This window comes from Arachis ipaensis, chromosome B01 (assembly GCF_000816755.2).
Source record: "Arachis ipaensis cultivar K30076 chromosome B01, Araip1.1, whole genome shotgun sequence".
NCBI classification, from domain to species: domain Eukaryota; kingdom Viridiplantae; phylum Streptophyta; class Magnoliopsida; order Fabales; family Fabaceae; genus Arachis; species Arachis ipaensis.
Genome location: NC_029785.2, coordinates 124,199,567 through 124,210,153, shown reverse-complemented (window position 1 = coordinate 124,210,153; position 10,587 = coordinate 124,199,567).

Below are 10,587 nucleotides of genomic sequence, written 5' to 3'. Positions count from 1 at the left end.
ATGCACTAATGGTAGTTATTTCATGGGTAAATAAGTATATAATATAAAAAAATGAAGCATTTTTACTATTTTAATCATATTTAATAGAAAAAAATCTACGTTGGATCTCGTATTAAAAAGCACCTAATTGAGAAAAACAAAACTAAAATAAGTGCTTATAAAAGTGCATTTGCAAGTATACAATATATTCACTTTAGATGGTTTTTTTATTTTGTAGTTAATTAGAATTTCATAATTGATTATAGGGTTAATTATTATGCGTGAAATAAATATTTTTGGCTTCTTCAATTCAATTAATATTGATTATAATTCATAAGTTGTCAAAATTAATTTTATTCAGTTATTTTTATGTGAAATTAATAACTGAAACAGTTAGATAATTTGTCAAATTTTACTAATTTATCATATAATAGTTTTTAATTATTAATGTTACATAAAAATAATTATATATAAATTTTTACTATTAATTTTTTAAATAAAAACTTATCAAACATAAATCACTTTATTTTCAAAAAAAATCTACAAAAGTAAAACTAAACACACACTAATTGTTATCTCACTCAATTATCATTAATTTAAGAAAAATATTAGAAATTATTGAAATTTATACTTTTTTGTCATTACTTATCTATCAATTTAATTTTTTTGTTTAATTTTTTATTTTTTTTAGAATAGTAATCCAACAACATACTTTATCCCATATTTTTAAACATTAATGGCTAACTGATGACCAAAAATAATAAATTCTGATGGTTCTCTATTGTTCTCTTAATTTAATTTACATTGCTAAATTTATTATAACATGCCATTTATTATTTGTAAAAATATTATTCGTATACTAAAAATAACCACTAAAATTAACTATCAATGTATTTATGTATAAATATATATGATTTAATTTATTTTTAATATATATTTATATTTTAACATATATTTTATCGTGATAACTAATTTTAATAGCTAATTTTAATGTACACATAATATAATTGTATTATTTGTAAAATATTATTATCACATATATAGTATTCTCTTATAACATCACCTCAGATTTGACGATCCGGTATAATAACTTTTAGAGCAAATTATTACATGATGTTTTTTTCCCCATATATTTTTGCAGTTTTATATTAAATGATATAATTGACTTTTTTATGTTAATGTTAAATATGTTCTAGAGTTTATCTAAATCATTACGCTAACTTAATGATGATGAGTGTGTGTTTGTGTATATTTATGGAAGGATAGGAAAAGTCAAAGAAGATGAATTAGCAAAGCTAGCTAGCAAGTTGGGGCGGGAGGATAAAAGGGGTGGATAAGAACAAAGAAGATTAAATGGAAGGAGGCTGTGATTGGGAAAAGGAGAGTGGGCGTTAAATACATTAGCATTGGAGCTAACCACCCAAACCAAACCAATCAAAACAAAACATTTTCATCATTTTATTTGATGAGGCGATAGAAGTTGATGAAGTAGGCAACTGTCCTCTCCTGTAAAATTGTATTCCAGAGTCCACCATCCAACTATTTATTTAGGCCACACTAACTTTCCTTGTGGGTTATTGTTGCCGGTTACCAATAAACTACTCTTCATTATATTAACAACTTAACAGCCGCTTTCTCCATCCAAAAATCATAAATTCATTTAGTATAATACTTTGCTTTATGCATTTTTCACTTTCAATTTACTCTATTATGAGATGGAAGGTGTATATTAATATTCAGTGTGTTAAATTTAAGAGTTCTGTAAATTGAACTAATTAATCTGGTTAACATATTTCACTAGAATAACAACTTTTAATCTTAGCTTTTTATGTCCATATCTTTATCTTAATACTAATAATAATAGTAATAGTAATTGTAATAATAATACAAATGGAGAGTTTTTTTTATTATGTGACGTCCATACATTGAGTTTGAAAATTATTTGCTTAGGTGTCGTTATTAGAAATTTTTAAAATTTTATTTATAAATTATAAGTTATTTGCTTAGGTGGGTTATCTTTTAAATTTTAAGTTATTTGCTTAAGTTGTTTTGCTTAGGTTGTTATTTTTTAAAATTTAAGTTATTTGCTTAGGTTGTTAATTTTTAAATACACTTTCTTAAGTTGTTAGTTTTAGATATTTACATAATTTATAAGATTATTAATTTTTAAATTATAATTAATTTTTTGTTTTTATTGACAAATAATAGGATAAATACAATTTATGATAAAACTAAAGCAATTATTTCTAATTTTTATTTTCTGATTAAATTAAAAGAGTTTTATATTTTAAAACAATATTGAACTTCAATTTTTCTCATGCCATTATTTTGAAAAGAGCGTAAAATAAAAAGATTAATTTAATGATAAGTGGAAAAAACTATACTATTAAATTAATTAGTTATTAGGATTTATAATTTAAATTTATTTGTTTTATCTGTAAATTTAAATCAAACTCAATTACGTTTTAGAAAATCCTAACTATAAGTCAAACTCAATTACGTTTTAGAAAATCCTAACTATAAGTCAACTATAAAATTATGAGTTAGAGATACATAATACAACATCTTCATTGTTTAGCACAATTAATTAATTTCTTTATATATTTGTCTTATTTAAAATTTATCTACCTTTTTTTAATGGCAGTTGGTGTTCACAAAATTGTTGAGATCAATTTTACGGTTAAGAATTTGTGTGTACATATACGAATGATAAGATTATAGACAGTTGGACACTATCGAACTACAAAAATTATTTACTGCCATACTCAATTGAGATTATTTGGCTCGATGAAGATGTGAATTTTTTTTGCCATTGTTTTAATTAATATTGAGTTTGTATTATTGATATTTCAAATGTGTTTATTTACCATTTTTATTTGTTCTTTGATTTTTGTGTATCAATTCCTGGAAAAAAATGCATGCCTTAGTTAAGAGAGCTCTTGCGTCTCAATTCATGAATTTGCTAAGAGAAAAAATAATTTTGTGAGTTTAAACCAATGTATCGATGTGCGTAGACTTCCAGAATCGTCAAGTATCCCACAATATGGATGTAGCTTTGTAAATTTTGACATTGTCAGTGCTTCTGTATTCGATTACACATATGTGGGGCATCACACCAGAAGTGAACTAAGTGACGCCCTGCGTTTCTCTATTACGAATGATCTTGAGAAGTACTTGGAAGTCCTTTTACTCCACTCGAGTTTCCAAAGACACCTACAAAGATAAGTTGATAAGCTTAATGCAAGATTTAATAATTGGAAAGCCTCTTCTCTTTCATCTGCAGGAAGAACTACTCTAGTAAAATATGTCTTGTCTTCTATTCCTAGTTATATTATGTAGATTGCTATTTTACCTGTTTCTACTTGTAATATTATTAACCGTAAATGCAAAAATTTTTTGTGGAGAGAAACTGATACTACTAAGAAGGTTCACCTTATTAGTTGGAAGAGTGTTTCTAAACCAAAAATATCTGGAAATTTGGATATTATACATGCAAGAGAGCTGAATCGGGCTTTTATGATGAAGATTGACCGGGACCTAATAAAAAAAAAGACAATCTTTGGATCAAGGTTCTTAGATCGAAATACAAATGTGGAGTTGATATGATGCCCACCGTAAGGAGGAAAAAGAAAGATTTAAATTTGTGGAAAGGAATATGTTCAGCTTAGAATGATGTGAAAAATAACTCTATATGGTGGATAGGCAATGGAAAAAAGATCAATTTTTGGAAGAGGAGTGCTAAGGGGCCAGCAGGTTCGTAGCCATCAATTAGCCATCATTAATGTTTTTAATGGTGTGAGATTACATTTTTTTTTTGTTTGTTTTCCACGGTATCCCCCAACCCGACAGTTCAAGGACTAATCCGTCGTGGATCTAAGCTCCATTTAATGGTCTGCCGCTAGCCAATGGGTTGCTACATGCACAAGGCGGGATTCAAATCCCCGACACTTATTTAAGCGGACGAGTATACTGACCACTCGACCAACCCAAATTGGTTGTGTGAGATTACATCTAATAGTATATAATTACTCACTTTTCTTTTGCTGGTTAAGTGCTGGTCAGATTTTAATAAAAGTGGGGACTTTCTCTTTTTGAAAACACAACTGGTTGCCAAAGTTTGGGAAACTAGATTCTCTAGTTACCCAAGTTTTAAACCCTGTTGATTATTCATCATCTCTAAATGATTTTGTCTATTTCAGGTGATTGGGATGTCTCTAAATTAAGGGAATGGCTGCCGGATAAAACAGTTAGCAATATTATGATTTTATGAGTCTTTCACCTTCTTCTCCATAGAAAGGTATGGAAAAAATAGCTTGAGACAACTCTCCTGATGGAACTTTCAACCTGAAATCAGCTTATCAATCCTTGATGGGAAACGCGGATCCTCTCGATAAGATCTTCAAACTCGTCTGAGATTAAAAAGGGCCAGAGCAGATTCGATTGATCTTCATGTGATTGGTAGCAAAAGGAGCACTTCTAACCAACGAGGAGAGGAGAAGAAGGCACATGACCACCTCAGCGTATTGTCCAAGATGCAATTGGGTAGAAGAAACGTCACTACATGCCCTTCGAGAATGCCTTTATGTTGTATCCATCTGCCAAGCTACTTTGTCCCATAATCGTCGGAAGAAAATTTTCCGTCTCAGAAATTGTGAGTGGCTCATTGACAACCTTTCTAAGCATAATGAATGGGAAATTTGGTTCGGTGTTACCATCCATTTTCTTTGGTATCTCTGGAACAAATTCATCTTTGAGGGAAAGACCATCAGTATAGTGGAAGCCGTGGGTTCCATTAATGTCCGAGTGCACAAGGTGCTAAACATCGTGGAGTAAGGAACTGGAACGAGAAAAGTGAGAATGAGAGGAGACACTCTCATCAAGTGAAACCCACCAGAAAAAAAGATTGTCAAGGTGAATGTTGATGGCTCTGTCTTCAAAAGGAACAATAACGCCACTTGTGGGGTATTCTACGAAGCCATCTCAAAAGGTTTATCAAAGCCTTCTCCTTCAATCTTGGAAGCTATTCGATCACTCAAGCAAAACACTATGGCACCTTCAATTCAAAGGGTTTCAAATAGTTGTTGCAAATGATATACAAGTAATAATAGTAGAATCAAATTTTCAAGCGGCCATAAATCTAATAAAAGAGGGTTGTGCTACCTATCACCCTTACCATGTTCTGGTTAAAGATATTAGAATCATGGCAGCACGCATCCAACATTTGGAATGGTCCCATACTTATTGGGAACAAATACCGTCACTGATGTCTTGACTAAAAAAGGTCATGATCTTTCCATCAGCTTGCATATTTTTGACGCCCCATACCTTGATATTTTTTAAGTTCTTGATGCTAATGTTTTTGTTACCCTTAGAATAAGAGGAGCTAGCTAGTTTCTTGTTTTTTTTTTTTAATTGTTTCTTTGTTTCTTGGAGTCCTTGACCCCTATCTTCACCAAAAAAATTTTGATAAGTTTGTTGTTTAAAAAAAATCAATGATAAATTTATTTGATTCATTTATAATTTCGGTTATTTTTTTCTCTTAACAAATTTATTGACAACAAAATTTTTTTATTTTAATTTATTTTAAATATTATTGAATATCTTGTTAGAATTGAGAGTAAGAGTACTCTTAAAAAGAATGACAAGTCTACCACATACAATACTCTTGAATTAGAAGTCAATGATGGATAATCAATTATTTTTTTAAATATAAATACTTACACATAATAGATGAGTAAAAAGAAATCTAAAAATTTATATTAACTTCAATGTAAATTTATTTATTTGGATTTGTTTCAAGATTTTGGGACAAGTTACCTAAATAAAATAATTGGAATTCATATTTACCAGATTACAACTTTATAAAATAGCATACTGATGAGCGGATATTTTATACGCTTTTTGGGGTTAATTTCATATAGTTTTGAGTGTGTTTTAGTTAGTTTTTAGTCTATTTTCATTAGTTTTTAGGAAAAATTCATATTTCTGGACTTTACTATGAGTTGTGTGCTTTTCTGTAATTTCAAGTATTTTTCTGGCTGAAATTGAGGGAGCTGAGCTAAAATCTGATTCAGGCTGAAAAAGGACTGCTGATGCTGTTGGATTCTGACCTCCCTGCACTCAAAGTGAATTTTCTGGAGCTACAGAACTCGAAATGGCATGCTTCCAATTGCGTTGGAAAGTAGACATCCAGAGCTTTTCAGCAATATATAATAGTTCATACGTTGCACAAGGAAAGGATCAAAAGCTGGAGTTGAACGCCCAAACTGGCACAAAAACTGGCGTTCAACTCCACAAATGGCCTCTGCACGTGACTCACTTAAATCTCAGCCCCAGCACACACCGAGTGGGCCCCAGAAGTGGATCTCTGCATCATCCAGCATAGTCTACTCATTTTTGTAAACCTAGGCTACTAGTTTAGTATTTAAACAACTTTTAGAGACTTATTTTGTATCGGAGGACATTTTAGATCAAACCCTTGTATTCTCTGACGGCATGAGTCTCTAAACCCCATTGTTGGGGGTGAGGAGCTCTGCTGTGTCTCAATGAATTAATGCAAGTATTTCTGTTTTCCATTCAAACACGCTTGTTCCTATCTAAGATGTTCATTCGCACTTAACTGTGATGAAGGTGATGATCCGTGACATTCATCACCTTCCTCAAACCATGAACGTGTGCCTGACAACCACCTCCGTTCTATATCCGATTGAATGAGTATCTCTTAGATTCCTTAATCAGAATCTCCATGGTATAAGCTAGAACTGATAGCGGCATTCATGAGAATCCGGAAAGTCTAAACCTTGTCTGTGGTATTCCGAGTAGGATTCAAGGATTGAATGAATGTGACGAGCTTCAAACTCCTGAAGGCTAGGCGTTAGTGACAGACGCAAAAGGATAGTAAATTCTATTCCAACCGGATCGAGAACCAACCGGTGATTAGCCGTGCTGTGACAGAGCGCGTGAGCGTAGTTTTCACTGGAAGGATGGACGATAGCCATTGACAACGGTGATCCACCAACACACAGCTTGCCATAGGAGGACGTGCGTGCGTGAACAAGAAGACAGAGGAAAGCAGAGATTCAGAAGACAAAGCATCTCCAAAACTCCAACATATTCTCCATTACTGCATAACAAGTAACCTTTAATCCATGTTATATTGTTTATTTGCAATTCAACTGATAAACATAATTGACTTCCTGACTAAGATTTACAAAATAACCATAGATTGCTTCAAACCAACAATCTCCGTGGGATTCGACCCTTACTCACGTGAGGTATTACTTGGACGACCCAGTGCACTTGCTGGTCAGTGGTACGAATTGTGAAAAGTGTGATTCATAATTCGTGCACCAAGTTTTTGGCGCCGTTGCCGGGGATTGTTCGTGTTTGGACAACTGACGGTTTATTTTGTTGCTTAGATTAGGAAAATTTTTCTTTTTGGTTTAGAGTCTCTTATTATTGTTCTTGGTTAAAAATATCCTTCTTTAAAACAAGTGTTACATTTACTGCCCAATTGGCTAGAGTGTTAGTCTAAGCCCGTGGCAGTTTGGTACACTCTTTTTAAAACCTTTTTCATAAATAATATTTTCTCTATTAAATTGTATGCCAAACTTTAAGTTTGGTGTTTTCTTGTTGATTTCCCTTTGATTTTCGAAAATTTTGGTTTGGTTTTCTAAAAATTTTAAGTTTGGTGTTCTTTCTTCGTGTTCTTGAGTTTTCTTTGTGACTTGATCTTAAAATTTTTAAGTTTGGTGTTCCTTGGTCTTTTCCCTCCAAAATTTTCGAAAATAGGGAGCATTAGATCTAAAAATTTTAAATCTTGTGCTATCTTATTGTTTTTCTCTTTCCTCTTAAAAATAAAAAATATCTTTTCTCTCTATTTTAAAAACAGATTTTCAAAATATATTTCTAAAATTCAGATTTTTTTTATTTCAAAATTAAAAAATTTTTTTTTTCAAAATCATCATATCATTTTCAAAACTTCCTAACCACTTTCTCTCTCCTCAGTTTTTCGAAAATCTTCACTCAATTTTTATTTATTCTATTTTAATTTATTTCATTTTCGAAATAAATATATAAATAAATAAATAAAAATATTTTTCCTATTTTACATCATCTCCCTTTTTCCATCATGGATCTAAGTGGAAATGAACAGTCCAGGAGGACTCTGTGGTCATATTCCAACCCCTCTACTGCTTTATATGGGAGTAGCATCTGCATACCCTCCATTGGAGTCAGTAGCTTTGAGTTGAATCCTCAGCTCATTATCATGGTGCAGCAAAGTTGCCAGTATTCCGGTCTTCCACAGGAAGAACCTACAGAGTTTCTGGCACAATTTTTACAAATTGCTGACACAGTACATGATAAGGAAATAGATCAGGATGTCTACAGACTATTACTGTTTCCATTTGCTGTAAAAGATCAAGCTAAGAGGTGGTTAAATAACCAACCTAAGGCCAGCATAAGGACATTGAACAGTTTAAGCAAACAAAGCAGCAGCTATCAAGGCAAATAGCAGAAGAGTGCCAAGCAGTTCAATTAAGAAGTAGGAAAACATTAAATACCCCACCTCAAGGCATCAAAAAGTCAAGAAATGAGCAACCCACCAAAGATTCACCTGAGGACAGTAAGAGCCCAGGGAAAAATAATTCTGGCGCTAAAACGCCAGAGAATTGGTGGAAGGCTGGCGCTGAACGCCCAGACTATGCCCAAAACTGGCGTTCAACGCCAGAAACAAGGCAGGATTGGCGTTCAACGCCAGAAATGGGCAAGAATCTGGCGTTGAACGCCCAAATAGGGCAAAATCCAGCGTTGAACGCCCAAAATGGGCACAGTTCTGGCGTTCAGACGCCAGAAGCAGACAAGGAGCTGGCATCCAGCTTCACTCCAGCTTCTGACTCTGGCACTCAATTGCCAGTGAGGGACCAGACACACACAAGTGCTGATAACAACCCCTCTAAAAAGGCCTCTTTAACCACTAAGGTTGAGGAATATAAAGCCAAGATACCTTATCCTCAAAAACTCCAGAAAGAGGAGCAGGATAAGCAATTTGCTCGCTTTGCAGATTATCTAAGGACTCTTGAAATAAAGATTCATAGAAAGGATTGGGCACGGAGCCTGGATGATACTCTGTGGGCTTACAGGACAGCATTCAAGACCCCCATAGGAACATCTCCATACCAACTCGTATATGGTAAGGCATGTCACCTGCCCGTGGAACTGGAACATAAGGCCTACTGGGCAACCAGATTCCTAAATTTTGATGCCAAATTAGCAGGAGAAAAACGATTGCTCCAGCTAAATGAGCTAGAGGAATTCAGATTCACAACTTTCGAAAATGCCAAGCTATATAAAGAGAAATAAAAAAAGTGGCATGACAGAAAGCTGTCATCTAGAATCTTTGAACCAGGACAGAAGGTTCTGTTGTTTAACTCTAGACTCAGGCTATTCCCGGGGAAACTGAAATCCCGGTGGAGGGGACCATACGTGATTACAAGTGTATCACCATATGGTTATGTGGAGCTTCAAGATATTGATTCTGATAAGAAGTTCATTGTCAATGGACAGAGAATCAAGCATTATCTTGAAGGCAACATTGAGCAAGAATGCTCAAGGCTGAAGCTAGATTAAAAGCTCAGCAAAGTCCAGCTAAAGACAATAAAGAAGCGCTTGCTGGGAGGCAACCCAGCCATGGGGCAACAATCCTCTAAGCATTTTCCCCTATTTCTATTTTTATTTTTATTTGTTTATATAGAGTTCATTGATAACAAGGTAAATAATCATTTACAGAAGACCTCAGCACACAAAACAGAGAAAAAGATCCCACTGGCACGAAAACGCCAGTAATGGTAGCAGCTGGGCGTTCAACGCCAGAAAGGGGCACCCACTGGGCGTTGAACGCCAGTAATGGCAGCAGCTGGGCGTTGAACGCCCAGGAGAGCAGCATTTGGGCGCTGAACGCCCAAAACAGGCAGTGTTTGGGCGTTCAAACGCCAGGAAGGCAGGGAGGAGCCAAATTCATTTTTTCCACACGTATTTCCATTTTAATTTAAAATTTTATGCTTCAATGCATGATTTTTACATGAACATGTCAAGAACCCTGATTTCTAAAATCCTTAATTTCTAAAAATCCAACTCTTTTCAAATCTTTTCTGAAAACAAATCTATCTTTTTCACTCAAAAATCTTTTCAACTAATCCATATCTTTTTCAAATCTCCATATTATCTTTTTCAAAATTCAGATTTATCTTTTTCAAAATTCTATCATATCTTTTCAAAATTAAACTATATCTTCTATCTTATCTTTTTTAACTCAATCTTTTTATCTTATCTTTTCCAATTTTTCGAAAACCTACCCCCCCATCCCTTTAAAATTGGGTTCGGCCTCCCTCCTCCTCCATCAACAATTGCACCTAGCTCTCCTTCTATCCCTCTCCTTTCTTTTCTTTTGCTTGAGGACAAGCAAACCTCTAAGTTTGGTGTGTTTATCCGAGATCACTAAGATCATGGCTCCTAAAGGAAAACAACCCACTCCAAGAGGCAAGAAAGAGAGCATTCCAAAACCACTTTGGAATCAAGGGAAGTTCTTATCTAAAGAACATTCAGACC